This window comes from Xenopus laevis, chromosome 7L (genome assembly GCF_017654675.1).
Source record: "Xenopus laevis strain J_2021 chromosome 7L, Xenopus_laevis_v10.1, whole genome shotgun sequence".
Classification (NCBI taxonomy): Eukaryota; Metazoa; Chordata; class Amphibia; order Anura; family Pipidae; genus Xenopus; species Xenopus laevis.
In genome coordinates this window covers 53,320,297-53,327,053 of record NC_054383.1, presented here as the reverse complement: position 1 = coordinate 53,327,053, position 6,757 = coordinate 53,320,297, and the positions used below count along the sequence as shown (strand labels likewise).

The window sequence follows — 6,757 nt, the reverse complement described above, 5'->3', positions numbered from 1 at the left end:
TAAAAATCATAATTTCGACTTTTTAAAGTCATAATTATGAGATTAAGAGGCATATTTATCAAGGGTCGAATTTCGAATTGAAAAAAATTCAAAATTTGATTTCAAAAAGACCAAACTAAATTAAGTCAAAATTTTTTTCAAATAGTTCGAATCAATGGAATAGAGCATTCAATCAAATTCTATTTGAAGTTTTTCCCCAAAAAAACTTTTCAAAGCCCACCAATTGACTCCATATAGGTTATAGGAGGTCACGCATAGGCTAAAACAGCAATTCGGCAGGTTTTAAGTGGCAAATGGCCGAAGTCAAATTTTTAAAGAGACAGTACATGATAAATTTAGATTTTCGAATTTGGACTATTCCCTAGTCGAAGTACACAAAAAAAGCTAGAAATTCGTATTTTTTTCATTCGAAAATTCACCTCGACCTTTGATAAATCTGCCCCTAAAAGTCATAATTCATCTGGTTTTTTTTTACTGGCCCCAGTGCTCTTCCATAGCTATGTGTTGTTAGTTTCATCAGGAATTTACACCTCCAACTGTATACCGATTACCTGAATATATGTAATTTATTAATTAATGTTTACATTCAGCTCCTTATACATCTTGCCAGTAAAATTACTCCTTGTAACTTTAGATCAGAAAATCCTCTGCACCCCTCCTGCAAGGTCCTAATCTTACAAAAAAAACATGCAAAAATGTGTTTTTATTCCCTTACATGAATTTGATTGAATTTGAATATGAATTTGCTCAGAGAGAGATATACAATATTAGTTAGGAGAAGAAGTTGCAAAGAACAGGGAGTGTAGGGGATAAAAGTGGTGCCACCATCAGTAATCATTGGGCCCCATACTAATAATGTAGTATGGACCACACCCTACAGTGCCCCAATTATTAGACCACTAGTGTCCTAGGCCCCGTGGATGATCTGAACATAGGATTCCCCTCATATCTATGGCCATGCCTAGATCTACTTTGGTCACCCCTGATGTATGACAAAAACCCCTGAACCACCGCCAATTGTGCCTTTTACATTTGGGCCTCTGTTTGACTGACCCCTGACTGCAGTATCTCCTGTACTCTCCTGATTGTGGCCCGGGGTAGAAGAAAGTTTGTTTTTTTAAATGCACAAAAGCACTTTTCAAAAATTTCAATTAAGGATGCGAGTGCAAGTTAGCAACAACTGGCATATCCAAGATAGGCAGTGAGTAGTCATGATGACATGTAGGTAAGAGGGACCCCTTGGAAGGTCAAGATGAAGCCGCTAGCCGTCATTAATATTTAGCAGTGGGAGTAGAATTGGTACTTGTCTGGTTTTGACCTGGACAACCCGTTTTTTATAAAAGCTGCCTGGATTGGAGCTTCTTACTACTACATTTAAGTTACTGTTGTTCTGGGGCTAGCAGGCTCATCCATTTCATGGCTACTATTTTTTTGGCATAAAACACTGACATCTTTAGTCATCACCAATACCAGTAAACATACCACAGGGGACATTACTGAAACAGCCAGGGGTGTAACTACAGAGGAAGCAGACCCCGCGGCTGCAGGGGGGCCCAGGAGGTATAGGGGCCCCATAAGGCCCTAATTCATAAACAGGTCAACCTCTGGACATTTTGGGGACCTAAAAAATAATTTGCTGTGGGCCCAGTAATATCTAGTTACTGTATGTCACTGGAGACAGCCCAATGTAATTGGAAAGGTAACATGTTTGGAACAAAAAGCCTCCATCACAAGACACAAGTAACACAAATTAGAATATGGGTGTTGGCATTTGGAGCCATTGATATCTGGCTCATGCACCATCGCTTTTAGTTTAAAGTGTGGTATAGAGTTCAAACCACAACATCATCCCATTATTTGTGTATAGTGGAGGAATCAAAGTTTCTCATTTGCTTCTTACCTGTCTGTGCTTCATTTTACATTACTTTTACAGATAAGCATATCACAAAATGGTAATGTGACATGATACTGCTATTGACACAAACAGGACAGGTGCTGCTTTAGTGCCCAGGTTTGCTGCCTCATACTGTAGATAGCACCAATCTTGATTTATATTATAATTTAGCTATGTTAAGTCTGGCTACTTATGTGTCAGACTGGGGCACGTAGGGGCCATATAGACCTATGGTAGGAATAAGAAAAGGTTGATGGGAATTGTCCTTGGGTGGGACACACTGGGAGATCTCTAATACTCTCGCAAGGCCAGTAACGGTTTCCAAATACATAACCTTTACAGATTAAGTTTGTAAATCATTTTAGGGACCAAAAAATTGTTAGAACCATAAATGCAGCATGTTTTCTAGGAAGAAAGGGATCTTGGAGACTCATGTTTGGATGCTGTGCCAAAGTTTCAGTATACCTGCTCATTTTGATTAAAAACCAGCCCACAACTTGAATCATGTCTGGCCAATAATTGCTTGTGCGGGGCAAAATCTTTGAGCTTCCAAGTTCAAATCAGCTGAAAGAGATCGGTGGTAGGTAGCCGTCATCTGAGCAAAATGTGGGTTGTGATAAAACAAAACACACACTGACATGATTGCTTTAAATCAGGAGTCCCCAACCTTTTATACCTCATGTGGGATGTGGGAACCACATTCAAATGGAAAAAGATTTGGGGAGCAACAAGCACGAAAAAGTCCCAAATAAGTGCTGTGATTGGCTATTTGTAGCCCCTATATCAGAGGTGTCCAAACCTTTTTCACCAAGGGCCATATGCAGTAAAATACACAAACAGCCGGGCCACTCACTCGAGTCTGTGACTTAAGATTTGGTGTATTTGAGGGATGTAGTTTTCTTAGAGAGCACAGTGAGGGTCAATATACTCAAAATGTTACACAGTTGACAAACAAATTTGTTTTGCTTACTGAAAAAAATATAGATATAATTATGACCAACTTTCCCTATACACTTTAGAAAATATTTTCATGTATTCTGCATAATATTCATTCATTAGACAAAAACATTCTTTTGGGTGAAGCATTACAGTTTGTGAGGTAGGAGAGACCCCGGTGTTTTCTTACTGCTGTCTACAGATTAATACACACTCAGCATTCTGACACCAGAACTAGAAGGGCACTTAGGAAACTAGAAGGTGACCTAGAGATATATTGTGCGGGAAATACATTCTTACCATCCTCCCCTGTTTCACCATTAATGACTGCAGAGCAAGAGCAGAAAGCTGTTTTACGGTGGTGGGCTGCGCGCCGGAAAGAGCTCAAACACCGGTACATAGCTAGATTGGTCTAACGAACCCACGGGGAAGAGGATGTCGTTGTGTAATGAGACCAGCTAACCAATCATACAAGTAGTGCGCAGACACTGCCTACTCATTTCACGCAACTTGGAACTACGAGCAAGAGGGCACGGCTTTGAGAGCCTCTGCTGCACATGCGCCAGAAAAAGCAGCTGGATCCAATTGCTGCGGGCCAATTAAAAATGTATATCGGGCCGCATTTGGCCCGCGGACCATAGTTTGGACACCCCTGCCCTATATGGACAGGCAGCTACAGGAGACTATTTTCAGTACACCTGGTTTTTATGCAACTAAGAATTGCCTCCAAGCCAGGAATTCAAAAATAATCACCAGGTTTGAGGCTACTGAGAGCAATATCCAAGGGGTTGGGGGCAGGCCCGGACTGGCAATCTGTGGGTTCTGGCAAATGCCAGAGGAGCTGCTATAAGATGCCGTAGAAAGTCACTATTTAGTGAGCTGATGGGGGCTGTTTTGGCCTCTATGTGGGCTGATTGGGCCTTTGTGTACCTGAAATGCCAGGGCCTTTTTTAATTCTCAGTCCGGACCTGGTTGGGGGCAAAATATTGCTCACGAGCCACTGGTTGGTGGTCACTGCCTCAGACAGTCAACATTCACACACTTCATGGTACAAAATATACATTTTATTGACAAGCGCAGGGAATATTTGATATTAAATAATGTAATTTATTTAAATAAAATTAACACAACAAACTTAAACAAACACATAATAAAACACAAAAAAACCCAAAATAAAATGGTCAGATCATTTCGCTAGTGACAGGGGCTGCACCACTAGGAGGAGTCTGGCTTCTATGGAACCCCACACATTCCCACTCTTTATAAGATTTCAGACATTGGTCCTCCATAGGAGTCATCAACCAATTAGGTTTTGAGTTTAGAGTGATCAGTGTGGGCCCAGCATAAAATAATAAAAAAAATTGCCTAAGCAACTTGCCTGCTTTTGAGTAGGGATGTGATGTATGGTGTAAGGTGGGAGGGAGGTATAAGTACAACTAGGGAAACTGAGTTAAATGTCATGTGACTTTGGTTAGGAACATTGGGCGTCATTAATCAAGACTGGGCAAATTTGCCTGTGGGCAGTTACCTATGGCAACCAATCAAATTATTGCATTCACTGCTCTACCTGCAGCTGCCTGAAAAAAGCAAAGCACTGATGAGTTGCTATGGGTTACTGCCATAGGGCAAATTTGTCCAGCGTTGATACATTAGCCCTATTGTGTACAAAGCCAGATCTGAGGATGTAGAACAGGAGTTACATCCTCATTATAAAGATCAATACATTTTCTGGAATGTAAATCCAAATGATAAAGAACCCGTTGTTTGCTTATTAGGAACACAAGAAGGCAATGCTGTATTGGAACATTTTTCATTAACGGTCAGGGCACACGCTAAGATTCAGGGGGATTTAGTCGCTCGGCCTTTTCTCCGGGCGACTAATCTCCCCGAACTGCCTTCCCGGCAGCTAGAATATAAATCGCCGGCGGGATGGCACTTGGAGCGCTTTGTTTCCCAAAGTTGTCTCAAAAGAAAACTTCAGGCGGGGGAGATTAGTCGCCCGAAGAAAAAGCAATTTGTGGCTGAGCAACTAATCTCCCTCCAGTAGCTTTGTGTGCCCCTGCGCTAATGTTGTCTTTGGGCAACACTATGGACTTGACATGGATTTCCCATAATGCTCTGCCCCTGGAGTGTATTGTATATGGCAAAGTAGAGAGAGGAGGAGCCTCATACAGCTGCGATACACTACATCAATAGTACATCAATAATCAATACATATGGCTTAGCACAATACATACATCTCTGTAAAACCAAAACAAGCTCCAATCAGTAGTTTATCTTTCCAAAAATACATCTGTGTGCAGAGAAAATCCTCTCTTCTTTCTATTATAAATGCTCTTGAATTAGGGAAGCGCGGAAAGTACGTCAGTGGCCAACATTGTCTGTGCTGCCGGTTACCCGTGAGCGGGGGAGAGACCCTGCAAGTTAAAGGGATACTGTCATGGGAAAACATGTTTTTTTCAAAACGCATCAGTTAATAGTGCTGCTCCAGCAGAATTCTGCACTGAAATCCATTTCTCAAAAGAGCAAACAGATTTTTTTTATATTCAATTTTGAAATCTGACATGGGGCTAGACATTTTGTCAATTCCCAGCTGCCCCATGTCATGTGATTTGTGCCTGCACTTTAGGAGAGAAATGCTTTCTGGCAGGCTGCTGTTTTTCCTTTTCAATGTAACTGAATGTGTCTCAGTGGGACATGGGTTTTACTATTGAGTGTTTTTCTTAGATCTACCAGGCAGCTGTTATCTTGTGTTAGGGAGCTGTTATCTGGTTACCTTCCCATTGTTCTTTTGTTTGGCTGCTGGGGGGGGGGAAAGAGGGGGTGATATTACTCCAACTTGCAGTACAGCAGTAAAGAGTGATTGAAGTTTATCAGAGCACAAGTCACATGACTTGGGTCAGCTGGGAAATTGACAATATGTCTAGCCCCATGTCAGATTTCAAAATTGAATATTTAAAAATCTGTTTGCTCTTTTGAGAAATGGATTTCAGTGCAGAATTCTGCTGGAGCAGCACTATTAACTGATTCATTTTGAAAAAAATTTTCCCCCATGACAGTATCCCTTTAAAGGCGCTGTCCTGTAAAGCTTTGTCCTGGCAGGTCATAAACCTTTTCAGTGTCTCTGATGTTCTGGGGCGCAGCCAGGAGTCGGTGGCCACTGTGCCAACAGAATGGGGTCTGTTACTTGACTTTGCAGAAAACAATCTCAGAATGTCCTCGTCTTTTCCTTCTAAGGCTTCGGGTTCATTGTTGGAAAGAGCAGCGGTAGAAGCTCCACCCCCAGATTCAGAGCAACATTTCATTGACTTTAAATGGCAGCAGAATAGGCCAATAGCAGCGTGTTGCTGGAAGCTCAGTGACTCCTATAAGTCATCGGGATAACGGGTAATTATTCTTGTGATTATTCTACAAGCAGCATGATCTTCATGTTTTGTATCGTATTGATCTCATTAGATATGGGGAGATTCCTCGCTCACACAGGGCTAAGCATGAGTTTAAAGGCAAAGTATAAGCAGTAATGTGTCCCCCTGTAGCGTATATTGAGAATAACATCTGAAATGTGTCTCCTCTATTTTAAAGCTCACGCGTCCTGTTATTTCACTCTGCTTTGCAACATAATCCAGTTGACCTCATCCCGGAGCTGCGCACTACGAAGGTTCTTCCACCGGATCGGCCTTGTTTTTAAATCTCCCTCCCGCAAGAGCCCCAAAGAGTAGAAGGAAAGTCGGAAGCAACCGACTCCCAGTATCCAGAAAGGAGGAGCAAAGAGATATGGGGTGCCGTTTGTCCCAAATACATTCTGTATACAAAACTATCCCTAATACACAGAATTCATGTCTCTCATGGTATATAAGTATTTTTGACCATAAACAGATAAAAAAAATATACAAAAGACTTATTTATATTAAAGAATGAGAACAAAAT

The 6,757-nt window shown here is 41.5% G+C and overlaps 1 long non-coding RNA gene across 3 annotated transcripts; it reads left to right on the top strand.

Moving 5' to 3' along the window:
• The first annotated feature begins 382 nt into the window (after nucleotides 1-382).
• LOC108703999 lies at nucleotides 383-6,552 on the top strand. 3 transcript variants are annotated; one of them, XR_001933520.2, is made up of 3 exons: nucleotides 383-1,201; nucleotides 6,068-6,217; nucleotides 6,413-6,552. It is a non-coding gene; the product is annotated as an uncharacterized LOC108703999 (long non-coding RNA). The 3 variants fall into 3 exon arrangements; XR_001933519.2 differs by having other exon boundaries at nucleotides 383-1,225; XR_005962475.1 differs by lacking the exon at nucleotides 383-1,201 and having other exon boundaries at nucleotides 5,821-6,217.
• The last annotated feature ends 205 nt before the right edge of the window (nucleotides 6,553-6,757 follow it).